This window comes from Bos mutus, chromosome 18 (genome assembly GCF_027580195.1).
Source record: "Bos mutus isolate GX-2022 chromosome 18, NWIPB_WYAK_1.1, whole genome shotgun sequence".
Taxonomy (NCBI): domain Eukaryota; kingdom Metazoa; phylum Chordata; class Mammalia; order Artiodactyla; family Bovidae; genus Bos; species Bos mutus.
In genome coordinates this window covers 14,849,387-14,876,196 of record NC_091634.1, presented here as the reverse complement: position 1 = coordinate 14,876,196, position 26,810 = coordinate 14,849,387, and the positions used below count along the sequence as shown (strand labels likewise).

At 48.9% G+C, this 26,810-nt stretch overlaps 1 protein-coding gene across 4 annotated transcripts in view; it reads left to right on the top strand.

Moving 5' to 3' along the window:
• Positions 1 to 26,810, top strand: part of SIPA1L3 (signal induced proliferation associated 1 like 3) — a 253,512-nt gene that overhangs the window by 78,146 nt on the left and 148,556 nt on the right. For all 4 annotated transcript variants that reach the window (XM_070387808.1, XM_070387805.1, XM_070387806.1 and 1 more), the window contains one exon: positions 25,997 to 26,064. The gene's annotated coding sequence lies outside the window, so the exon portion shown is untranslated. The remainder of the gene's footprint in view (positions 1 to 25,996; positions 26,065 to 26,810) is intronic.

Genomic DNA, 26,810 nt, shown 5'->3' with positions numbered 1-26,810 from the left:
CAGCCCCCCACCCCCACCGCGCGCGCCTGTGCACACACACACATACACACACACACACATACACACAGCACCTAAAGATTGAAGCATGGTGAGACATTACTGAGCTCTGGCTGTACACAGGCATTTAGCAGGGCCCGGGGCCCAGGTGGGTTGGATACATGGCAGCCTTACAGCCCTTGGTTACCCCTTCTCTGCATGGATGCTCTTCATGGGGAGACTGTTTTGGTTCAGCACCTGCTGCTGCTGCTGCAAAGTCGCTTCAGTCGTGTCCAACTCCGTGCGACCCCATGGACTGCAGCCCACCAGGCTCCTCCGTCCATGGGATTTTCCAGGCAAGAGTGCTGGAGTAGGGTGCCATTGCCTTCTCCGGGCTCAGCACCTGGAAGGATAGTAATTCTCAGACCCCAAGGTGCAATTTCTCATCTCCCTCCCTGAACCGAGCATTCTGAGACTTTTTCCTGAGATGGAGGTTTTCCCTTCCTAACCTGGAGGGAAAACAGACTCCCGAGTAATTAACTCCTGGGAAACCCCCGCACCCCATGGTTGTGGGTCTGGTTTTGCCGTGGGGTTAGAGGGAGTCACAGAGCTGCTTTCTGTGTGATGATGGCAAAAACATAAGCGACTGATCCTCTGTGGTGATTCAGTATTGACTCTTGCCCCACTCAGCCTCTGAACATGCCAAGAGCAGCCCCTGCCCACCCCTGTCAGACAGCCGTAGCCCCCAGCTCTCTCTCTAGATTCATGTAAATACATGGCGGGCAGTCGGTTTTCTAAGCCTGTTTTCCAACCCACTGGGAGGTGAAGTTTGGGAGGGGCTTTCACATCCCATCTGACACTAGGTGGGGTCTCAGTCAGGGGAGTGTGATCCACCCAGGAACTGACCCCCGGTCCCCTCCAGAAAGGTCATCATTTAAGAATGTTTCTTAGCCCAGCAGAGACCTACATGTGTGTGTGGTCAGCTCTAGTTTCCGGCTATCTCACTTATGCTGAATTTCAACAATTTCTCATTTCCTTTAGGAAACAAAATGAGTCTGGAAAGAAGTATGAATAATCATGATGACAGACTTGGCAACAGGGACATTGGGAACCTTGCCCTGAAGCTCATAGTTGGTGTCATTGTTGTCAGGGTCTTGATAGTTGAACCCAAAGGAGGAGGATCCCTGGGGCCAGATGACTTGGGTTCGGATATTGGCACCACCACTTAACGGCCATGTGACCTTCGGAAAGTCACTTAACCTCTCTGCCTCAGTCTTCTCATCTGTAAAATGATAATAGTACCCGCCTTATGGGATTGTATCCTTACCCCAGGCTTCCCAGGTGGCTCAGAGGTTAAAGCATCTGCCTGCAATGCAGGAGACCTGGGTTCAATCCCTGGGTCAGGAAGATCCCCTGGAGAAGGAAATGGCAACCCACTCCAGTATTCTTGCCTGGGAAATCCCATGGATGGAGGAGCCTGGTGGACTACAGTCCATGGGGTCGCAAAGAGTCAGACACGACTGAGCGACTTCACTTACTTACGGGATTGTAAGGATTAAATGAAACACTCTTTGTAAAAATGTTTAAAATGGCCTCATTGAAAGTCGTTGCTCAGTTAATGCTAGTGGTGGTGGTTGTTATATCCCATTATGGTCATGCAGACTTAGGATTGAGAATGACTGGTCTGTGGGCGCTTCCCTGGTGGTCCAGTGGCTAAGACTCTGAGCTCCCAGTGCAAGGGGCCCGGGTTCAGTCTTTGGTCAGGGAACTAGATCCCACACGCTCATGCCCCAGTTATAAGATCCCACATGCCGAAGCGAATATTGAAGATGCTGCATGCTGCAGCTAAGACCTGGTGAAGCCAAATAAATATATATATATATTTTTTTTTTTTTAAAAAAAGAAGAAGAAGAAAGAAAAAAGAACCAGTGGTCTGTAATGGTGGTTCAGATGGAAGCAGAAGTTAGAGGATCAGAAGAAGGGGGTATTCTTCCTTCCCAAGTCTGTAGTTTGGGGAGACAGACTTAATTTCACCATTTAAAAATATTTTTCACTCTGTGTTTAAAATCTAGAAAAGCACAGGTGGAAGACTTAAAGGAAGGAGAAAAATCTCTTCACTGCTCTATACACATACTGCTCACACTAGAGAAGAAAGACTAGAAGGAAATGAACTAACATCTTTATAGTGGTTATTCTCTGTGGGGAGATTATGGGTAACTTTATATTCTTCTTGGCACATTTATTTTCCAAGTTTTTAATGTGTATGTGTAAGCATATATCACTTTCATAAGCGAGAAAAATATTTTGAAAGGTAAGGAATCATGTGAGCTGTGGCTTCTGGGGAAGCTAGGTGGAATTCTCCCAGAACAGAGCCATCTGTGGAATGTTAGAGAAGCTTGTGTTCCAGCCTTCCTTGACGAGGCATACGCCACCCTATAACATTTCTACTCAGAAAATCCTTATTATCAAAGCTGATTCCTCAGCATCCAAGCCTCCACCTGCCCAGCCTTGCTCTAGGTATTCACACTGTCTCCCATCCTGTTCTCAAGATGAAAGAACTCCAGGTTGTTTTTGGTGGCTCTGACCTTGAGAAGGAGGCTCATTTTTAAACGACCATGACCACTAGTAAGTACCCCTCACATAGGGATATCTCAGCTCACTGCCGTGTGCATACGGGTGCTTTTGTGTTAGCTAATGTTATGAATAACTATAAAACTGGGAGCAAAGCAGTTGATTTATTTATTCAATAAACACTCATTGAAGACCTGTCCTGAGCCAAGTATCAGTGAGCAAGGCAGACTTGGTCTGCCCCACCACAGAAAGAGAGTGGAAGATGCAAGAAACACACGGCCACACGGCTAATCCCCAGCTTCTAAACATTCAGAAGAAGGATAAGATTTTTTTGAGCCACAGGACAGGCACTTCCCAGAGGCTCCCCAAGGAAGTAGAGTTTAAGTAACATACTCCGGGTGCAAATGGAAAAAATGAACTTGGTGTCCATCTCTAGATAAGCCTCGCTTCCGAACGTTTCCAGCTGTGGGCAGGGATCTCCAGATGGGCGTTGCTATGGAAGCATCTTCCAGTTCTCACTTCCTGAGTTTATTTCCGAGTTTCCCGCGCCCATGCCAGTTCCCAGCTGTGGATACAGACGTGGGGCGGAGGGGGGTGGGTGGCAGTCCGGTCTTCCTGCTGCCTCATAGCTGTGCGGAGAGCGGATGTGGCTAGAAGCCAGCCGGGAGCCTCCTCCTGGCTGAGTTAGTTGTGGAACCTGCCGTGTCGTGGTTTCTCTTGCATCCGGGCTCTTTCCTTTGTCCGCTCATGGGACTGTGCCAGCTTGTCCCAGCCTGTGTTTTGAAACTTTAGACCCCAGCTTGTATTCGATGGAGAAATGAGCTCATGAGGGCTTCCTCCGCCACCCAGCTAAAGAAGTTGAGTCTAATCTCTTTCATTCAAATTCCCTCACCCTCCCCTCGGAGGTTAGATTTGCCACCCTCCTGACAGAACTGGGCTGGCTGTTTGTTCTTTGGGACTGTTAGTGAATAAAGGATTTGATGACCTAAACAAAGGAGTAGCAAAACAAGATGGGGGAGGGCTGTAGCTAATTGCTGTCTGCGATTGAGACCTTTCAGCTACCCTTCGATGCTTTAGAATAATCATTGCTAACATGTTGAGAATTTACAATGTGTTAGGTATTCTTTAAATTGTTTCTAATCCTCTTAACCCAGTGAAGTGTTTATTATCATTATCCCCATTTTACAGCTGGATAAACTGTTGTTGTTCAGCCGCTCAGTTGTGTCCAGCTCTTTGCGACCCCATGGACTGCAGCACGCCAAGCTCCTCTGTCTTCACTGTCTCCTGGAGTTTGCTCAAGTTCATGTTCATTGAGTCAGTGATGCTGTCTAACCACCCCGTCAGGGTAACTTGTGACAGGGGGCAAATTATGTTGTCAGTCAAATTGCTTTCTTGTTGTCTTAGAGCTCCTTAAGGCCTGCCATTTTAGCAGCTTTTTAGGCCAAAAAGGAAGATTTAACAAGAGGGAGCTAGGATGGCCCAGAGAACCAAAGCAGGGCCTCGGGAAGGACTGTGTACCAGTTACTTGGTTACAGGTAGTGGAAGCACCAAGTCAGATGGGCATAACCCCTAGGGGACAAGATTGACTCACAACCGGAAAGCCCAGAGGTGGGACAAGCTTCTGGGCTGGTTGGCTCTGGAGCTCATGGCCATCCCCAGCGACCCACTTTCTCTCTGTCCTTCCATTCTTTCCTCTGATGTCCGAGTCATCCTCAAACCTGGCTCTCCTGGAGGTAGTAGAGGTGGCTTTCCTAAGGGCTTTTGTCATCTCATCCTTGGCCCAAGAGGTAGAGAGAGTGTCTTATCCCTCAGCCATAGTGCAAAGCTGCGGAGTTCCTGTCTGGTTGGATTAGCCTGGGTCATGTGACTCTCCCTGAACCAATCCCTGTGGCGAAGGGCTGGGGCCACACAAACAGGCTGGTTGCTCCCACCCAAAACCACTCATGGGGAAGGGCAGAGTGGGTGCTGGGCAGCAGCCAGCCTGTGAATTGGAACCAGCACACAAATGCCACCAGCAGGGTTCTCTTCCTCATTCCTGCCCCCGCCCCCATCTGCTTTATCCGTTCTCTCATACTCATAGTCTTTCTGCCTTTCCCTCTGCTCACTGACGACCATCTACAGACCACGCTGTATACCTTGTAGTGGGCTCCCAGAAAGACCAGAACAACCCAGGGTAGGGAGGGTGTCTCCCTGTGGAGTCATCACCCAGGCCCAGGGAAGGGTTCTCAAGATGGGCTCAGTTGCGGTCAGGTGCTCTTTCTGGACCAATCGGCTGTGGGCAGGGATGGAGTCATTGTTCCCTCTGTCCTCCCCTCCCCACCAGGTGCCCCACTGTATCCTTTTCCCAGGACCTCTTGGCTGAGAGTCATTTAAGCAGGACCCCTGAAGACAGCTTCCCAGGCGGTGCAGTTGTAAAGAATCTGCCTGCCAGTGCAGGAAATGCAAGAGACCCAGGTTTGATCCCTGGGTCTGAAACACCCCTGGAGTAGGAAGTGGCAACCCACTCCAACATTCTTGCCTGGAAAATTCCATGGCATCAAAAAGAGTTGGACACGACTGCACACACACAGACACACACACGCACACTCATGCACACCTGAGGACAGCAGATAGGCCTCACTTCTTGACACTAAAACCTCATTTTATTTCCAAGCGGCTGGACATGAAGGGTGTCCCTTGCATTTTCCACATTCCTGGAGCTGTCCCCTTGTGGAAAGGCCAGCTCTTAAATCCCACCAGGCTGAGCAACCTGTGGCCCCTGCTCGCCTCTTGCCCCCACCCTCATCCTGCGGGCCCCTCTACACTCCACCCTCCAGCCACCTGGCTGGCTTTCGGTTCCTCCAGCCCGTGATATTTGTTCCCTCTCCTGGAGTGCTTCCCCTTCTCCCAGTCTTGCTCCCCACCCTCCCACCACCATTCTGGCCTCCCTGTGCCACTCCTCTTTCAGATTTCCCCTGACACATTTCTGCAGGGGGGTTACCTTGACCACACACCCGACTCTTCCTCCCTGAACTACTCAGCTGACATATTCAGGGCCATTCATCCTCTCAGTGAAAGGATCAAATCTATTTTGCTAAAGTTGTAACCCTTTCTGTCAAAGATATGCCTGACTAAGTTTTGGTGAGGGAATGAATGAAGCAGTAGTAACAGTAGTGGTCTTTTTTTTTATATTTATTAGGCTCCACTGGGTCTTATTTGCAACATGTGGGATCTAGTTCCCTGACCAGGGATCAAACCCAGGCCCCCTGCATTGGGGGCTTGGAGTTTTAGCCACTGGACCACCAGTGAAGTCCAAGACTTGGTTGATTATGGCAATCGAACTCAATCTTTAGCCCCTCTCCTCTACTCAGAGGTCGGAGGGTGGGACTGAAAGTTCAAACCCACTAATCCAAGTTGGTTCTCCTGGCAGCCAAGCACCTCAGTGGGTGTGGGGGTTTGGGGGGAATCCTTGGGTTTCCCCTAGGGACTTCCCATTAGTCACCCCATTAACAAACTCAGGTGTGGTTGGAAGGGGCTTGTTCTGAATAACAGGACACTCCTTTCCCCTTTACAACTCTGTAGCTACTTTAGGAATTTAGGATAAAACAACAATAATTTGAAACAAAAGATGTTCCCTTTGCTCTTATCACTTAGGAAATTCCAAGGATTTTAGAAACTCTGTACAAGAAACATAAGTTTGAGCAAACTCTGGGAGATGGTGAAGGACAGGGATGCCTGGCATGCTGCAGTCCATGGGGTCACAAAAAGTTGAACACGACTGAGTGACTGAATTGAACTGTGCCAGAAACAAAGGCCAACTACATTTCTTACTATAAATCACAACAGCACAATACATATTTCTATACATTCTATGTATACAGTCTACATATCTTCAACGTGGCACATAATAAGATAAATGCCAGTTAAGATCATGCTGAGATAATAGTTTTCATCTCTCAGAGGCTTCCCTGGTGACTCAGACAGTAAAGAATCTACCTGCAATTCAGGAGACCTGGGTTCGATCCCTGGGTCGGGAAGATCCCCTGGAGAAGGAAATGGCAACCCACTCCAGTATTCTTGCCTGGAGAATTCCATGGACAGAGGAGCCTGGCGGGCTACAATCCACAGGGTCGCAAAGAGTCAGACACGACTGAGTGGCCAACACACTTTCAATCCTCAGAAGGGCAAGAGCAAAAGGTGAGCTGCTGGCAGTGGTGTGGGGAAGCAGGCAGGCTTGTCCAGTGCTGTCAGCGGCGGGTGAGCAGGACCGTTGTTTTGGAGGGACTTGGGCAATGTCAGCCCCACACTTGCACACCCCTCCCTTTGAACCCACCCATTGCCCAGCACTCCCACTTTGAGGAATTTTTGCCTCAAAAGATGTTCCCGAATATGAAAAGTGGTCTCTGTCCAGCATGGTTCGTTGCAGCACCGTTCGGCAGCACAAAAGCTGGGAACTGCCCTACGTGTCACTCATTGTGAGGGGCCTGGATGAATCAGTGAGGTTCATTGTACAGTGGAGCACTGTGCCACTTTGCAGGGGGCGTGGGGTCCTGACAGAGAGTGCCTTTCGTGTCTGTGGTACACCACCAAGTATGAAATAGTGAAGGAAAAGGAACACCTTTTACAAATGATGTTCCGTTGGGAAGGGCAGTTTGGAACCTGAGGGGAAAGTGTAGGTATTTCAGGAACGGGGACCCCTTCCAGGGTCTGAGAGTAGGCTCTTGTCTAACCCTTGGAAATGAATTATCCGAGGAGACACACATGCTGATAAAGCAAGAGACTTTATTGGAAAGTGATGCCTGGGAGGAGAGCAGGAGGTTAAGGGAACCCAGGAGAACTGCTCTGCCACGTGACTTGAAGTCTCAGGTTTTATGGTGATAGGATTAGCCTCCCAGTTGTCTCTGGCCAATCATTCTGACTCAGGGTCCTTCTTGGTGGCACACGCATTCCTCGGCCAGGATGAATTCCAGCGAGGAGAATTCTGGGAGACTGGTAGGACACATGGCATCTACAATGACCTTTCTGGAATTCTTCTGGTTGGTGGTGGTTTGTTAGTTCCCTGTTCCTTACCAGGACCTCCGGTTATAAAATAAGCCATGCAGATGGTTACTATGGTGCCAGGCCAGGATGGGTGGTTTCAGTCAGTGTGTTTCCCCTAATATAGGTTTTTCGAAGATTCCAACCCCTAGTAGCCCAAGAGCATGAGTCACTATCAAAGCAGATACCTTAGATTTCTATAGCAGGGGCTGTGTTCTTGGCTCTGTGCATGTGTGTATATTATGCATACAGCCAGCCAGCTATATTCAAGATTATGTATGTGTGTGGGTATGCGTGTATATATAATTTCACTACTTTACTCTGGTCTCAGCTTGAATAGCCCCTCAGAGAGGCCTTCCCGAGCACCCTAAGACGGCTCCTGCTCTGTTTCCCTTCACAGCAACCGTTCTTACCCATTTGTTTGCTTTCTGCACCATCCTTCTCAACTCTGAGAGCAGCGATCATGGGTCCATTCCTTGCCTTATCTCAGTGTCTAGAGCAGTGTCTGGCCCGTAGTAGTTGCTTAATAAGTCTCTGCTGAATGCCGGTGAATGCGCCTGAAGAATGAAAATTGTCCCCATGTTAGATGTGGACCTGAGGTCCCCAGAGGCCTTGACCTTCTTTCAGGGAACAGACTGAGGACCCACTGCTCATCTGACTGGGGAAGAGGCAAAAAGTGGCCCTAGACTGCCTTTGATGTGGCTAAAATTCTCGCTGTACTCACATTTCCACCTTGAGAGATACAGATGCAGGCCAGGGGGTCTGCCTTTGAGGCACTGAAAAACGAGCCTGTACTGTTTTCATCTGAAGCCCACTTCCCAGACTGTCTGTGGCCCATCTCTCCCCTCTGGCTTGCATTCATGCCATGGAGAGTAGCTTAGAGGGGAAGAGAATCTTCCAACCTGAAGGCTTCTCTCCTCTGGAGGACCCTTCATTTCCGCCCTGTGCTTAATATTATCAGAGTCCAGTTTGGCCAAAGGATGTCAGCAGATGTGAGGAGTTGAGAGCATTGCTTATGGTTTCTTCAGTGTTTGGGGTATAACAGCTTTGCTAACATTTTTTAGGGCTCCCTCTGTGCCAGGCGTTTTGCCAGTCCCTCAATCCGTTACCTTAATCCTCCCAACAGGCTTGTTCAGGGGTGGACATGACCCACCCACCCCACCTCCACCTTTACTGATAAGCAGACTTGGACTCAGAAAGGTCTGGTCATGAGTCATGGGTCACATAGCTGCTGAGAGGCTGAGCTGGGATTTGATTCTGGCCCTCGCTGACCACCATGAAGGCATTCTCCCAGCCACATGGCCTTACTTCTTGTCCATCTGCTCTGGGTATTCTTCTGGTGGCCAGTGGAGGAGGGTCTGGTTTCCTTCAGTGTGATATGATGGATTGTTGGTCAGGTCACAAAGCCCCGCTGGCCAGCATGAGGCCTTGTTGGGCTGGAGGAAGTGGGTGGAGAGCCTTCTGCTTGTTTCTTTTTCATAGACATTTACCACACAAATGACCAAACTTCTGTTTCTCTTCAAGACTGGTTTTCATCTTGGGCAGGAGAGAGGGTGGGAGAGCAGCCAGGGGAACCCTGTTACCACCCCGTCAGATCTGTCTGTCCTCTGCTCCCTATTACCGAGTAAAAACCAAAGTCCTCATCGTCCCCACACAGTCTGCCCCACCTTGACCTGTGACTTCTCCTCCCACTCCTCACCTGCCTGGCTCCTTCCATGGGCCTCCTCAGTGCTCCATAGACACCAGGGTATGTACCCTCCTCAGGACCCTTGCTCCAGCTCTTCCTGCTACAAGGAAGGCTCTTATCTCATACCCATGCACTTTGCTCTCACATTATCTTCTAGGGCAAAATGTGTAAAGGCCCTGGGGTAGGAATAAGCTTGAAAGGGGACAACAGGCCAGTGTGGTGGGAGCATTTGGGTGAGGAGTAAAGTGGAAGGCGATGAGGTTCCTAGAGGCGTTGAAAAATTTTAAGCAGGAAAGGGGTCTGGTCCTTGTTTGATTTGATCCTTCTGGCTGAGTGTGTGTAGAATAGAATCTGGGAAGGCAAGAGTGAACTCGGGAAGACCAGCAGCGGATGTCAGGGAGCTGTCCAGGTGAAAGATGGTGCTGGCAGCTTGGCCCGAGAAGAAGGAAAAGGGGGTGGGGAGTGGCTTCCCTGGTGGTCCAGTGGTTAAGATTCTGCCTTCCAGTGCAGAGGGAGCTGGTTCAATCCCTGGTCAGGGAGCTAAGATGGCACATGCTTCAGGGCCAAAAAACCAAAACATAAAACAGAAGCAATATTGTAACAAGTTCAATAAAGACTTTAACAATGAAACAAAATTAAAAAGGCAAAAGGAAATAGATTCAGGTCGCGTTTTGGAGGTTGTGGCAACAGAACTGGCGAATGGACTTGCTGTGGAGGGTGAGGGAAGGAGAGACATGTACTCTGCTGGGTGTCTGCATCGCACTTTGTTGGCTTGTCTCTCCTGATGGTCCCTCAAATTGTCTCCCGTTTTCCCCATTCGCGGAGGCTGCCCACACCCTTGCTGGCCAAATCTCGAAGGATCAAGGGCAAGGACATTCCAGGTGGAGGAAACCACTCCAGCTAAGGTTCTGCCGCACCTGGCCCAGCTCGGGTCAGAGTGTGGGCTACAGAACGGGAACACAGGGCCTCAATCCTGAATCCTGTGGACCTGCTGCTGATTTGAAGTGGGTTTTCACGCTCTCCCATCCCCCGCCTTCCCCTGAGTAGCTTTCTCACCTGGCCATGTCCAGTCCCCTCCCTGCTCCCCCCCCCCCGCCCCCGACAGGTGAGTCGGGAGCTGCAGGCACTGTGGCCGCAGCAGGTGCGTTCAGGTGGAGTGGCTGCCAACGCTCAGGGCCCTCGATCTCTACACGAGCTCAGCTTTGTCGTCCTGTCATTTGGGTCACGCCGGGGCCTTTGGTCTGGACCAGCCCTGCAGGCTGACGGGCCTGTAGGAAGGGAATGAGAAGACCTCTTGCTTCACTGAGCTCGACTCTTCCTTATTCTTCATCCCCTGTTCCCTCCTGTCTTGTCCTCAGAAGACAGGGCCCCACGGCTAGCAGCTGCTCCTGCAGCCTCCCTCGCCCTTCCTCAGAGGCTAGGGGCACTTGGGGGTCTCCAGGCTGCTCGCTAATGAGGCTGTTCAGCCAGCAGGAATTTAAAACCATGACCTGCACGCCCTTGAGGAGAGAGCGTCCCTTCTGTCTTCCGCACTTGGTGCCTTCAGGTCCCTAAAGACTGGCTCCCACACTGGCTGGGGTTTCTCTCTTGTGCCATCAGGAAGTGTCGGCCAGGCTGACTTGTCAAAATTAGTATCTCTGGCAGTTTGCTTTCTGCCTGCCCAAGGGCTGTGGAATTACAGGAATTGTGGATCTCATGAGCAGGTAAAATGTAATGTTTGAGTTTGCACTAGGTCAAAAAAAGGGGGGCTGGGGGGATGGACAGACTTGAAGGAGAAAATATAGGGCATTAATGAGCTCAACTGCGTCTTCTCCCACGTTGCTGGAGGACATGTGAATCATCGCAACCTTTTTAGAAGACAGCCTAAAAAAGAAACCTTATTTATTTTTGAATGAGCAGTCCAGGCACGTGATAAAGCAGTCAAAAGACACAAAAAAACACGTACAGTGAAAATCAAGTCTCCCTCCCCAGTCCTTTGTCACCCAGGTCCCCTCCTGTGAGGACACCCATTTCAGGTATATTCTTCCAGTGACACTCTATACCCCAACAAGCACCTGTTAAACACACAGCTCTATCCTTTGATCTCAGAAGCCATTCTCTAAGCTAACTGTAAAATTCTCCAGAAATAGTCTTTGATGCCTGCGAATCTACCCTGTGGAAAAAATGGCCCCCCGTACAAAAGGTTACTTATTGCAGCATTATTTGTGGTGGCAAAATGAAAAACAAAGCAAAACCCCAGAAGAAAAATGAATGCCCATTTTTCAGGGAATAATTGAGTAAAATATGGCACCTCCACACTGCGGAATATTAGCTGCTAAGAAGAGTGGGTCAGAGCTCTCCTAGTTGACTCAGAGGCAATTCTTTGATGCAGTTAAGGGAAAGCAAGATTTCGAGAATTAGATATGATATGATTCTGCTTATTTAAAATACAGTGAGAAAAATCCGTATGTTGTGTATGGTATTTAAAAACAAAACAAAACATTTGTTAATTTGCCTGCACCGGGTCTTAGTTGTGGCACGTGGGATCTTTAGCTGTGGCATGTGGGACCTAGTTCCCTGACCAGAGATCGGACCCAGGCCCCCTGCACTGGGTGCAGAGTCTTGGCCCCCGGACCGCCGGGGAAGGCCCTGTGTGTTGTGTTTGAGTGGCGGCTATCGCACTCATGCTCTGCCACGTCATACGGCCCAGCGCTCTGTCTTCGGGAGACTTTGCAGTGTCCTCCGTTGTGGTCAAAACAAACTCCACTCGTTGGACAACCCTAGAGGCCCCCTGGGGAGGGTATCGAACCCACATGAGGAGAGCCCATGGATTTGGTGCTGGGAAAGGCGCCCCTGGATCTCTGTCAGCATAGGAGGGGCTCCTGTGGCATGTGGTAAGAAGTCACTTCTAAACGACAATGACAGGCTATTTGACCTACTTCCCAGGCACTTAGTAGGATGAAATAAGCAGAGTTTGGTCAACTGTGTGAAGCGTGCAGCGCCACCAAGTCTGCCCCTTAGGAGAATAACCAGGAAGAGTCAGAGAAACACTGAAGTCAAGGTCTCAGGTCCCGGGCTGTGATCCAGGTGAAGCTGCCCAGGGCAGGCGGCACAGGCAACAAGTTACCTCACATCCACCCCCAGCCCACCGTGCCACAGAGCCACATGGTGGGATGCTGCTCACACACCCCTCGCTCAAAGCAGACCAGCCCTGTTGCTGGGGAGAGTGGACCTGGAAGGAAGCCATGGGGAGGACACGTCCCCAAGGGACGTTGTGTCTTGCCACCCCGGGGGCTCTGTTTGTGCTGTGGTCTTTGATCGTGCTGGCCCTGGAGTTGTTCTCTTTGAGGCTCTGCTTCCCTCCCCCTTTCCTGCTCCTCGACCCAGAACGAAGATCCATTCCTCCAGGATTCTGGTGTCCCCTCAGGGTGCATGTGGCTGTCAGCGGGTTGGGGGCTCATAACCCCAGTGAGTCACAGCTCATCTCCTGCTAGGCTTCCCTGGGCAATTGTTGTTCCGTTGCTAAGCCAAGTCCAATTCTTTTTGACCCTAGGGACTGTAGCCCGCCAGGCTCCTCTGTTCATGGGATTTCCCAGGCAAGAGTCCTGGAGTGGGTTGCCATTTCCTTCTCCAGGGAATCTTCCCGAGCCACAGATTGAACCCAGGTCTCCTGCATTGGCAGGTGGATTCTTTACCACTGAGCTACCAGGGAAGCCCTCACTTGCAGTGGCTGTTCTCAATTGAAGCCTCCTCGCTCAGCAGACCACTTTTTATCTACAGTGCTTTCTCCCTGCTCTTGACTGTGTTCCTTACGCTTCCATCACCACCAAAAAGAAAGAGAATGCTTCCTGTTGCTGGATCAGCATCTCTTCCTCTGTTTCATCTCCTACTGGTCGTTCATCAGAAGTGAGGGCTCACTGCTCACTGGCTGATCTGTTCACCCCCTCAGAGAAGGAAGGACCCGATTGTTGCTGACTCTGTCTTTATCTTACTCAGGTGGGTAGAGTGGGTATATGTGTATGTGTGTATATATATTATATTATATATATATAGTATATATACTATATAATATATATACACACACTATAATGTAGTGTAGTATGATATATATCATACTATAAAGAGTATTCTCAGGTTTCTGATTTGGGTAGTTGATGGTATCTTGTGGACCACTGTCCACCAGTGGATGGCAGAGAAGCTGGTACAGGTAAGGATATTATATGGAGAGAGAGACTGAGAGAATATATATTTGATCGTACACACATATACATATGGAGAGAGAGAATTCATATCGTTATTGAAAATACAAAAATATGCCCTACAAAAAATCAGGCAGCGACTGTTCATTTATTGAATTCATTTAACAGGCATTTGCTGATCTGCTCTTCTTGTGCTGTGCACAATTGGAATCTGGCAGAAAACCACTTTGGAAAAACTCATGAGACCGTGTAAAGATCACTCTCGAATCTTCCTTTTCCGCCTCACCCCACCACCCCCTTCACGGCCAGGCCCTCATCAGGACTTCTCTGTCCGTGACCTGAAACAGATCATCACCAACCTTCTCTTCCATCCCGCCGCCCTCGCCCTGCTCCCAGCCACCAACATCCGTCCTTGGGCGTGACAGCGGCCACTTTACCCTTCTCCCTGCTTCTCTTTAACCCTGGCAGTCTCTATGCAAAAACCAGAGGGGTCTTTCAAATGTCAGCCAGAGCACACCATCCTCCTCCTCCTGGTTAGACTTAGAATAAAGAGCATATGGCTGGCTGGGGCTCACACAGCCCTCGAGCTTCTGCCTCATCTCCCAGCACCCCCTCCCTCCCTCACCACAGTGATCTGGGCAAGAGGGCCTCCTCTGAGTGTCTTCAACAAATTCCTCCATCTCCTGGAATATTCTTTTTCTTTCTTTTTTTTTTTTTAGCTTTCATTAGAGACTTTATTACCAAACTGGTAATTCAATCTGAGTAGCCCTTTGAGTGTCTTTTAATTGAGATATAATTCACATACCGGGCTTCCCTGATAGCTCAGTTGGTAAAGAATCCGCCTGCAATGCAGGAGACCCTGGTTTGATTCCTGGGTCCAGAACATTCCCTGGAGAAGGGATAGGCTACCCTCTCCAGTATTCTTGGGCTTCCCTTGTGGCTCAGCTGGTAAAGAATCCACCTGCAATGTGGGAGACTTGGGTTCAGTCCCTGGGTTGGGAAGATCCCCTGGAGAAGGGAAAGGCTATCCACTCCAGTATTCTGGCCTGGAGAATTCCATGGACTGTGTAGTCGATAGGGTCGCAAAGAGTCAGACATGACTGACTTTTCTTCTTTCACATACCATAAAGTTCACCCTTTTAAAGCGTGGTTCACAAGCGTGGTTCAGTGTTTTTTAGTGTGTTCACAGGATTGTGCGACCATCACCAGTGTCTAATTCCAGGATGTTTTCATCCGCACAGGAAACACCCTGTACCCATTAGCAGTTACTCCCCTTCCGTGTCCCCCACCTCCCAGCCCCTGGCAACCACTGATCTACTTTCTGTCTCTGGATTGTCCTATTCTGGGCATTTCATATAAATGGAATCTCCTGATATGAGGTGGTCTTTTGTGATTAGCCTCTTTCACTTAGCATCATGTTTTCAGTGTTCATCTATGTTATATACACGAATCAGTCCTATAGTCTCTTTACAACTGAGTAATATTCCACTGTATGGATGTATCATGTGTTATTTACCCAGTCCTCATTTGATGGGTGTTCTGGGATATTCTTACTCCCATTCTTCACATGGCTTCCTTCTCCTTTCTCTTCAGTTTCGTGCTGAAACTCACTCAGGTTTCCTGCATCGTACTTCTTACGGTTTGCACTTGTATATATATTTGTTCCCCTGTTTGTTTATCTTCTGTCCTCTGTTCCGGACTGTGAGTTCTGTAAGGGTGGGGACCCTGTCTGCTTTTTTTTTGGCTGCAGGGTCTTCACTGCTGCTCATGCAGGCTTTCTCTTGTTGCAGCGAGTGGGGGCTACTCTCTGGTTGCAATGCACAGGCTTCTCATAGTGATGGCTTCTCTTGTTGCAGGGGACAGGCTCAGTGGTTGTGGCTCATGGGCTTAGTTGCCCTGTGGCATGTGGAATCTTCCCAGACCAGGGATTGAACCCGTTTCCCCAGCATTGGCAGGTGGATTCTTAACCCCTGGAGCAACAGGGAAGTCCCGACTTTTATCTGCTTTTGTTCACCCTGCCTCACTCAGTGCCCAGAATAGGGTAGTGCGTAGTAGTTGCTGGATGAATGACTCAGTATCTCTCATCCAGGTCTCACTTTACATCCTCTTAGGGCAAAATGATTGTAATTCCTTTCTGTGGGAAATCCTATATGTAGCATTCTACTTACTGTACCTAGCTCTCTACTCTAAATAGTGGCGGGTTGCTGGAAGGATTCCTCTGGTGTAGAACACTGTCCCATCTGCTGTGTAAGGCCACAGTGTCATTGGAAACTGCATGTGGCTGCCAGTAGCAGAGATGAGAAGTAACAGCTACAATTTAGTAACATTGTAAACTCAATGGCAGGTGGTTTCTCTTGTGAGTAAAATGTCCTGAGATCTGCAATCTGGAGCTGGGCTGGCAGCTCCATAGTCCTTGGGTAAATCAAGATACTTCTATCCTTTTGCTTAACCATCCCTGGCACAAAACTTTCATCCTTAAAGTGGCTTCATGGTCCACTGTGACTGCTGGAGTCAAGCCAGTGAGTCTGTAATCCGGGTGGGAATCGGGGCAGGGCACGGGGCACAAGTGTGTGTGTGTTAGTTGCTCCGTCATGTCCAACTCTTTGCAACCCCACAGACTGTAGCCCACCAGGCTTCTCTGTCCATGGAGTTCTTCAGGCAAGAACACTGGAGTGGATTGCCATGCCCTTCTCCAGAAGAACTTCCCAACCCAGGGATTGAACCCTAGTCTCCTGCATCTCAGGTAGATTCTCTACCGTTTGAGCTACAAAGAAGTCCACAAGAGTATAGTCCAGCTCTTTGTTCCTGGTGAGGAATTTTCCTTGAAGTCCCGTAACAACATCTCCCTACCTTTTGCTGACCACCCCTAGCTGCAGGTCATCTTACACACTAGTAAAGTATTGCTCAAAATTTTCCAAGCTAGGCTTCAACAGTACATGAATCAAGAACTTCCAGAAGTTCAAGCTGGATTTAGAAAAGGCAGAGGAGATAAAATTTCCAACATCCACTGGATCATAGAAAAAGCAAGAGACTTCCAGAAAAACATCTACTTTTGCTTCATTGACTATGCTAAAGCCTTTGACTGTGTGGATCACAACAAACTGTGGAAAATTCTTGAAGAGATGGGAATACCAAACCACCTTACCTGCCTCCTGAGAAATCTCTATGCAGGTCAAGAGGCAACAGTTAGAACTGGATATGGAACAACGGACTTGTTTCAAGTTGGGAAAAGAGTACATCAAGGCTGTATATTGTCACCCTGCTTATTTAATTTATATGCAGAGTACATCATGCAGAATTCCAGACTGGATGAAGCACAAGCTGGAATCAAGATTGCCAGGATAAATATCAGTAACCTCAGATACACAGATGACACCACCCTTATGGCAGGAAGCAAAGAGGAGTTAAAGAGCCTCTTGATAAAAGTGACAGAGGAGAGTGAAAAAGCTGGCTTAAAACTCAACATTCAAAAAACGAAGATTATGGAATCCAGTCCTATCATTTCAAGGCAAATAGATGGGGAAACAATGGAAACAGTGAGAGACTTTATTTTCTTGCACTCTAAAACTACTGCAGAAGGTGACTGCAGCCATGAAATTAAAAGATACTTGCTCCTTGGAAGGAAAGCTATGACAAACCTAGATAGCATATTAAAAAGCAGAGACCTTACTTTGCCAACAAAGGTCCATCTAATTAAAGCTATGGTTTTTCCAGTAGTCTTGTATGGATGTGAGATTTGGACCTTAAAGAAAGCTGAGTGCTGAAGAATTGATGCTTTTGAACTGTAGTGTTGGCAGAGATGCTTGAGAGTCCCTTGGACTGCAAGGAGATACAATCAGTCCATCCTAAAGGACATCAGTCCTGAATATTGATTGGAAGGACGGATGCTGAAGCTGAAACTCCAATACTTTGGCCACCTGATGCGAAGAGCTGACTCATTGGAAAAGACCCTGATGCTGGGAAAGATTGAAGGCAGGAGGAGAAGGGGATGACAGAGGATGGGATGGTTGGATGGCATCACTGACTTGGTGGACATGAGTTTGAGCAAGCTTTGGGAGTTGGTGAATGACAGGGAAACCTGGCATGCTGCAGTCCATGGGGTTGTAAAGAGTTGGACACGACTGAGTGACCAAACTGAACTGAGCTTTGGGGGAGCTTGGGAGATGTAGTCTTTGCTGAGCATCCCGAGAAGAAAGGGAAGAATGGCTACTAGCTGGATAGCTAGCACCAGAAGGTCCATTTCCTGACCCTGGGTCCTGGCAGCCAACTTCTGCCCATTGGCCTGAGCCTTCAAGCCTTCTCCTTCCCTAAATGGCCAGAATCAAAGGAGTGCTTTTCTTTCTGATTGACCAGAGGGGGAGATTTTGAAGCCTCTCAAGGGCCTTTAGTCCGAAAAACTGACCATGTCACCAGCATTAAAAATTATGGTATCACACCTTTTTGAACATTTAGTACATGATCAGTTCTGCTCTAAACATTTTTCATGAAGTAATTTACTTCATGGGGCTTCCCAGGTGGCTCATTGATAAAGAATCCACCTTCCAGTGCAGGAGACACAGATTCGATCCCTGGTCCAGGAAGATGCCTTAGAGAAGGAAATGGCAATCCACTCCAGTATTCTTGCCTGGAGAATCCTATGGACAGAGGAGCCTGGTGAGCTACAGTCCATGAGGTCTCAAAGAGTCAGACACAACTGAGCGACTGAAAAACAACAACAATTTACTTTATCCTCATCTCCACCTTACAGATGGGGAGACTGAGACACGGAGAGGTTAAATAATCCTAGACCTTCTCGCTGTTAATATTTCTTTTTCATTCTTCCCTTTCAGTGTATACAATGAACAAGAGGATTAAAAAATAAAGCCTGACCTATTTTGGTAGATTGACCAGTGTTCGGTCTCCCATCTGATGAGCTGAATTCCAGAGAGTGCTTTGTGGAAAAGCACTCGGCAGTCGAAACCACATTGACAGGCTGTTTTCATAGGAGTGCAGGAAGGGGCTTAACTCTTGGCACATCCAGCAAATGCCTACTGACAGGAGGAAAAAGGATCCACAAGCTCTGCAGGATTTCCCCAGCCCATGAGCCTGCAGCCAGTAGACCTCAGAGCATCTCTGCCAGTGGGCGGGGCGTGGCCTTTGAAACCATGGCCTCTGCAGCAGCTCTTAGGGTCCATGGGGAGAAGGAAGGCCCTCTCCAGTTCAGATCCTTTGAGAATTACTTCAGGCACCAGGTCATCTTTCTGGATGCCTGTGATCTGGGAGGTAGTGAAGGACAGGGAAGCCTGGCATGTTGCAGTCCATGGGGTCACAGAGTTGGACACGACTGAGCGACTGAACAACAGTAATGATCAGCCATGCTTGATGGAAATCTCTGATTCTCAGAGTTCACCTCTGAATTGGGACTTTTTGAGACAGTTTCAGTCTCCTGTTAGTGGCTCTTTACAAACTCTGGTTAGTGGTGTGATGGTGCACTGTGACGGAGCAGGTGTTTCAGTCGGGAGTGCGTTGGGCTGCAAGTATCAGACAACACAGGTGGCATCGTCACTTCAACACACTGGAGGTGGTTCGTGTCTTATAACACCTACAGGGAGAGGATGTGACTCAGTAACTTGGCAGAGCGAATGCCAGTGCTGTGCCCCACAGTGGCCGCAAGATGGCTGCTGCCCCCACCCTCCCCACGGGGCTGGGGCACCCTGAGAGTTCAGTCCTTTCCTTCTGGCAGAGTAGTGTTCTGGAGACAAGAGGGAGCCTCTCAAATCCAAGTATCACAAAGGCAGACTGGTGAAGGGGCAGAGGGTCATGTGGGTGAGCCTCATTCTTTTCATGAGGAGAGCAAACACCTTCCCAGATGCCCTGACTGAGAAAGTTCACTTACCCCAGTGTGGAGATATGATTCTGCTTTATCTTCTAGACTCACTTGTAATTTCCTTTTGCATTTAGGTCTTGGATCCATCTGAAAATGATGTCTGAATGTGGAATGAGATTGGGTTCAGGCCTGAGCCTTTTCTGTTAACTCTATGTTTGGGAAGTGGCATGGTTGGTGGTTCTGGCACAAGACCCACTGGGTTCAAATTCTGCCCTGCTGCACCACCTCCCTGGCTGTGTGACCTTGGGCAGGCTACCCCTCTGTGCATCAGTTTCCTGAGCTGTTAAAAACGGGGATGCTGGTAGACCCACCTTCACAGGCTTGTTATGAAGGTTAAATGTTGATAGTTGACTTGAAAACAGTTCTGGCATGTAACAAAAATTAAACCCTTACCCTTCAAGCCAGAATGAGAATTCACAAGGTCTCGTGGGTCTGGGGACTTGGCAGGGAATCTCAGACCCCAGTCAGTGTCTCTTTCTCTTTACAAGAAATGGCCAGACTGTTCTCTGAAGATGACTGTTGCAACATACGCTCCCACCTGCAGAGACTTCCCCTAATTCCATAACTTCAGTACATTTGATGGTGTCAGACTCTGACTTCTTAGTCAATCTGCTGTGTGTAAGATGGTCACTCATGGACGCTTTACCTGAGCAGTTTTTCTGTAGAGGTATGTCATGTGCCACTCAACCAGAAGTTACTTGGGCTAGGCTGGAGGCAGGACAACCATGAGACGGTTCCCCCCACCCCACCCCACCCCTGGCACAGTGAAGACCTCAGTTCCATGCTCAGAGCCCAAAACCAAGATGCTTCTCTGGGACAGGGTTGGGGAGGGGTGGAGGCTGAGGAGAGGACAGAAGATGAAGCTGTAAGATCCTCGTAGTGAGGGTTCCAGCCTTGGTCATGATTGTGGACTGAATCAGTGAAAGAACCAGTGGTGAATCGTTAGTGTGTGTTATTAATAGAATATAGGTCATAAGAGAAAACATGATTAATTACAAGAGGATCCCAGTGGCTGTCATACAAGATAGCAGTTAAGGGCCTGGATTTTCCCACGGCAAAGTCTTTTCTTCCCAGAGCAGCCTTTCTTTGTTGGCAGGTGGGTAGAGGCAGTTCAGTGAATGGAGATTTTCTGAAATTGCTGTTTCAGGGACAGGGTGGGGATGGGTATAATGGGAATCTTCTCTAAATGAAGGGTGATTGGACCACTTTATTAGTAGATGAGTAGGTCCCTCATGCCCCCGGTGTGAAGCTCTGGTAAAGTCTAAAAAGGAGAACACAGCTTGTAGCAGAAGGCCCCTCCTGGGCCTGGTTCTCCTTCACCTCGAATTGAAATGCGTAGGCCAGCCACTTACAGACCTGTCCGCCGCAATGACCACCTGGTCAGGGGGCTGCCTAGAGGTTGGATGAACATTGGCCAGGATGTGTGTCTTGTTCAGTAAAAGACAGAAAGCTGCCATCTCTGGGCACAGGGAGAGACAGGAGCTGGTAGGGCCTGGTCCCAGCCTTTGGGGCTGCTGATCCTGCCCACTGGGAAAATGGGTGCCAGCATCAGTTGCAGGCTCTCACCCATCAGATTAGCCACCCCTTTACCCAGGTGGCACTAGTGGTAAAGAATTGACCTGCCAGTGCAGGAGATGCGGGTTCGATCCCTGGGCCAGGAGGATCCCCTGGAGTAGGAAGTGGCAACCTTCTCCAGTATTCTTGTCTGGGAAATTCCATGGACAGAGGAGCCTGGTGGGGTACAGTCCATGGAGTTGCAAAGAGTTGGACATGACTGAGCACGTGCGTGCACACAGACTTCTTTACTTGGTCTTTGTGAGGAGGTATGAGTGGATGACCTTTTCCATATGAGTTGAGGTGGAAACTGAAGGGAAGAAGTGCAGGGACAGAAAGACCCAGGTGCATAGGCTGCTCTGGGGTCAGGAGAGCAGTGCCCGGGCTGGCTGGCCTTGCAGAAGCACCTTGCCTGGAGCCATGGCTATAAAGCCGGCTTCACAGGATTTCAGTGAGGATCAAAGCCAAGATCATTAACATGTAAACACCATGAAATGTGATATAAGAGATTGGTTTTCAGGATGTTGATTGTGGAGTAATGGAACTTTTGTCAGATATTTCCCTGAGAGCCCATTTTTAAAAACAGAAAAAAGTAGAGCTGCTGTAGGGGAATGGGGGTACGGAGGGCCCCTGCTGTCTCCCTAAGGACCATACTCAGGGGAGTTCAGGGTGAAACCTCCTGGGGCTCTGAGGAGGCTCTGCCCCCAACTGGCCCTGAGTCCCAAGCAAGACATCTCAGCATCCTGAACCTCAGTTTCCTTATCCATTAAGTGGGCATATCTGACTAGCTTGAAGAATTCTTCACCCAGTTCCTATGAACAGAGGTTTCAGAGATCTTTGGCATCCCCAAGACAGTTTGGGGGGTGGAGGAAGGGAGGGGGCATTCCTAGAGAGACATGACATAGTTTTGTTTTGTCAACTCCTTGGAAGGATTATGTTCATTGGAACACGAAGGAGCACTGTTTCGATTTCTGAGGTCCCTTCCAGTTCTAACAGTTATTTCTGTTGTAAATGATAGAGTGAATCCTCCCAACTCAAAGTGGCTTAAACTGCAAAGGGGGAATTCATGGCTTTGGGACTTGAAAATCTCAGAGCTGGCCTGACCTGAGTCCGCACTCAGGTATTCTTGTCAGGAATCCACCCTACTCCACTTCTGGATTCTGCCTCTTTCGGCTTTGATTTTATTCTCTGGTGACCATCCCCTCCCCCAGGGGCCAGAGAAAAACCCTCAACAGCCCCTACCTTCCACCCATTTCTTCCTCCCAGTAATCCAGCAAGATGTCTGGGGTCGACTGTGATTGGCCTTGCTTGGATCACGTGTCTCTCCCAAGAGCCAATCGCTGTGGCTGAGGGGAGGAGTCATCAGACTTGGAGGCAGGCCAGGATGCCCTCTCACCCCCAGGTTCTCTCATCCTGGCTTTTGTTTCTTGGTATAAACCCTAGGAAGCAAGGTGCGCAGCCCTGTGACTGTAACCTCTGTGACAGGTGAGCCAGGGCTGTTGCTCTGGTGGGTGCTGGAATTACTTAAGCAACTCCAGTGGGGGTCCTTCCTTCCCAGGTGGTGTAAGAGGGGCTCTGGGCTGTCTGGGGTCCTGGCTGAACTCCTGGTGCTAAACCCTGCCTTTGCTGCATTTCCACACCCCTTGGGCATCTTCCTTTCTGCTGCGGCCCCTCCTGTGTATCAGGGACCCCAGACTGATGGACATCACAGCTTCCTCCATTTGACAGGAAATAGATTCCCAGCTCAGAGAGACGTGGCACCACTGCACGTCACTGCTGATGTGTCTTTAAAGAGCCATGAGCATCACTCTAGAGAAAGAAAGGCGGGAAATGAGTGGCAGAAAAGCAATTTCCGATGTAGTTAAAAAGGCACTGATTACAATTTTACAGGCAGGGGCTTCCTGATCATCCCAAGAATTTTTTTAATGGAAAGCCTGGTGATAAAGGAAGGTGTTCTAGGTGCTTCTGGTTCCCTCCTGCCCTTCCAAGCATGTTGAAAATCAAAATCATTAGTATTTCATAGACCAGCTTTAGGGACTGCAACCACCCAAGAGATTATTTCTGAGTTTTTACAGAGTGTGTGTTTTTCTGTATTTGATGATTCTATGTATAGTAGCTGTTTCTAATTTTATTTTGTGCTTTCTGAAGTGTCTTGGTAGTGAGCTGTGGGAATTGTCAAGAACTGTACTCACGCCTTCCCTTCTGTGTCAGTTGAGAGTCATTCGGTTGTGTGAACAAGTAGAAATTCAGGTCAGCCTGCTTACATATGAGAGGAAATGTTTGAACTTGCAGTCTGGGACATTCTGTGTGTAACGACCTCAGGGTTGCTGGGACCCCGTTTCCTTCCATCTCCTGGCTCTGCAGTCCTCTGTTGGTTTTATTGTCAGATGGGCTCTGGGGCAGCTCCAGGTATATATCCAACCAGCTTAGCAGCCCTGGGGATTTTCCTGTTATCCCAGCTCACGTCCTGAGACTCATCTGTGGACCTGATCAGCTGGCTTTGGTGCCAGGGTCACCTTGAGCCATCCCTGAGGTTAGGGCTCTGGAAGAGAGGGTGCAGTGACTTAATTGGCCAGGCCTATGTTTTTATGACACCATTCCCTTCCCTACCAACCTATGGGTGGGGTCATCCTCACAAGAATCCCATGGGCTGGGTGAGAAAGATGAGGTTCTGAGGGCTGACCTGGAAAGGGGAAATGGGTACAGGATGGACCAAAACCGCTCAGTGCCCAGGACCGCTTCCCGTATGAAACTAACACAGATATGGATCCGCCCCACATCCCCCCGCTGTTACCTTCCCTTAACACCTACTCCACCTTTACCCTATCTCAGGACTAGCACAGGCTCCTTAGTCTCGGGTTCATGGATCCTTGAAGAATCCTTGGATGCAATTTAGAGGATCATGAAGTTGGCTGGGGGAAGATTTACATGTTTATTTTCTCTACCATCTAACTGAAATAATTTCCATTCCTTCTGAAGAAAAGCCACAAGCCACATTGTATTCGCTACACCCATGACTTTGTCGCACTCGAAAACTCCAAAGTATTTCCATATCACATTACTGTTGCGGATATTGCAAGTTATCATTTACACTCATCTCTTCCTAAATGACTGTAGTTCCTGGACCCACTGCTAAGATCTCGCGATTTAAAGCATTCACTGTTGCTGTTGTTCATTTGCTCAGTCACGTCCAACTCTTTGCAACCCCATGGACTGCAGCACACCAGGCTTCCCTGTCCTTCACTGTCTCCTGGAGTTTGCTCAAACTCATGTCCACTGAGTCAGTGATACCTTCCAACCATCTCATCTTCTGTCACCCCCCTTCTCTTGCCCTCAGTCTTTCCCAACATCAGGGTCTTTTCCATGAGTTGGCTTTTCACATCAGGTGGCCAAAGTATTGGAGCTTCAGCTTCAGCGTCAGTCCTTCCAATGAATATTCAGGGTTGATTTCCTTTAGGAGTGACTGGTTTGATCTCCTTGTTGTCCAAGGGACTCTCAAGAGTCTTCTCCAGCACTACAACTTGAAAGCATCAATTCTTAGGTGCTCAGCCTTCTTTATGGTCCAGCTGTCAGTGGAAAAACCATAACTTTGTACAGACCTTTGTCGGCAAAGTGATGTCTCTGCCTTTTAATACACTGTCTGGGTTTGTCAAAAGCATTCATAAAGAAGCACAAAGATGACTGTATCTCAGAATAGGTTTTGTGTTACAGATATTTCTGAATATAACTTATTTCCTTTGTAACCTTGTGTATTGTATTTTGTACGCTTGAGCATGTGATTCTAAGAAAGAACCCACACCCTTCTTCACCAGGCTGCTAACAAGGGTCCCTGGCCTGAGAAAGGGTAAGAACTAAGAACTCCTTTAGGCTTCACCAGCATCCCTAAGGGCAAGATTATTGAAACTGTCCTAATCCTCAGGCTCTGGAAAGTAGGCCAGCTACTTGCTAGGTTTCCTTCCTCTGAGGCTCGCTGGAGGGTCTGGCTGGCGTGTGAGGTCAGCCTTGGTGTGTGGGTGGCATGTGAACATGGCCGCATCGGGGAAGGATGGGGAGAGTCCTTGCCAGCTTGCAGTTGGCCCTCTCCTCGTTGCTCACCGTGACCACGTGGCCTGGCCAGGTGGTCAGGAATAGGCTGTGAGCAAGTGTGAGGGACCAGGCTGCCTGGGTTCATCCTCCCTATAGTGTACTTTTGACTGGCTGGGCAGCCTCAGTTAGTGGGCCCATCGCCCACTGTGTGCCTCAGTTCTCTCATCTGTAATATGGACGCAATAATGTTTTGTATTTCTTAGGCTTATTGGGCGGGGGTTCTGCCTGGACGGAGCCTGCATGTTCTGCCTGTGAGTGAGAGTCACCATTTAGAATCTGGGAAGGTTCTGGGTTGTCCTCTAGATCTCATCTCCCTGCCTTCGTGCCTGGCCTCAACTGAAATGTAATGGCGAACCATGCAGACAGTGGCTTCTCGACCCAGGGACATTCATTCATCCATGAAATATCCAGTCAAAAATGCACAACCATACTAAATAGTCAAAAACGTAAATTAGTAATACAGAGTTACAAGTCAGGACAAGAGCTTTTTCTCCACCACTCCTCTGCTCACAGTTGTCTGAAGGAGATGTCATTATAATGGGCTTTCATCTGTGCTCCTGACACCTCCCTGCCCTCATGTCCTACACGCACTCTGCTTCTGCTGCTCCTGAACAACCTCCCCCCCGCCAACCCCAACACACACACACACTTACGTGCGCACACACACTCCTGCCTTAGGTCACATGCACCAGCCATCCCTGTGCCTGGAAGGCTCTTCCCAGATGCTCACACAGCTCATGGTCTCCTGTGTTCAGGTCTTCGTCCTCAGGCCTCCTCTGACCCCTTAAGAAAAGCAGCAGCTCCCTCAGTCTTAGGCACCTGCCACTTTCTGGCTGCAAACTGTATTTGTTCAGTGTCTCCTTTCCCTGCTGCAGTGTCTGTTCACCATGGGCAGCGACCTGGTCCTGGTCACTGGCGTACCCTTTGGTGCCTGGCATGCTGCATGCATTCAGTACTCATTGAGGGAGTGACTTCGTGAATAACGGGTGGGTACTACGGTAGGAGGGCTCATATTGGCCAAAGACGTAACCTTGTGTTTTTGTTTTTGTTTTTTCTCCATAGATGCACAGTCTTTGACCTCAGCTCTCCTGGGACCCATAAGGAGCACTAGTGTCCAGAACGTACCAAGGGTGAGTTCTAAGGTTTGTTTGACTTTGGTTTGCTTAAGCTTTACAACTCGTGCATGTAAGTCTATTATTCTTTGCTTGTTTTTGAGTTTGTTTGTTTTTTACTTTTTATTATTTTTAAAAAATTTTTATTTGGAAGAGTATCAGGGGAAAGACAGAAGTCTGCTTCACTGTCCCTCCCAATACCCACAGTCTGATGTCTGCCCTCCGAAGTAATGACTGTCGGTAGCTGGGTGGGTGTCCAGCCAGACCTCACTTCTTTTCAACTTTTTAATTTTCATTTTTAAAATTTACATCAAGTGAAATTCACTTTTTGGTGTGTAGTTCTTTGAGTTTAGGCAAATGCATGCCATTGTGTACCTGCCACCACGGTTAGGATACAGAATGGCCCCAGCCCCCAACGTGTGGATATGCCGTGTGTCTATAGGCTAAAAATGTGTGAGTAGCTACACAAAATTAAAATATGTGTACACAGTAAGTACTTACCTGTAATATGAAGATTTTTAACATGTTTTGAAGTAGGTTTCTGGGTGTTTGGCTAGTGAGCACCCCCTTTGGTTTCTTTGGCCTAGACCAGAGGAGAGGGCCTCGGGGTAGGGGGTGTCCCAGGTGATACTGGGGCATTCCTAAATGAGAACACCTACCTTTGTTGGCAGGATGCCACAAGGGGCTTGGGAGAGGGGGTGCTGTTTGACCCTTGAAGCACCAAGAGACCCCAATAGTGTGGCAAGTGGGAGAACAGAAGATTC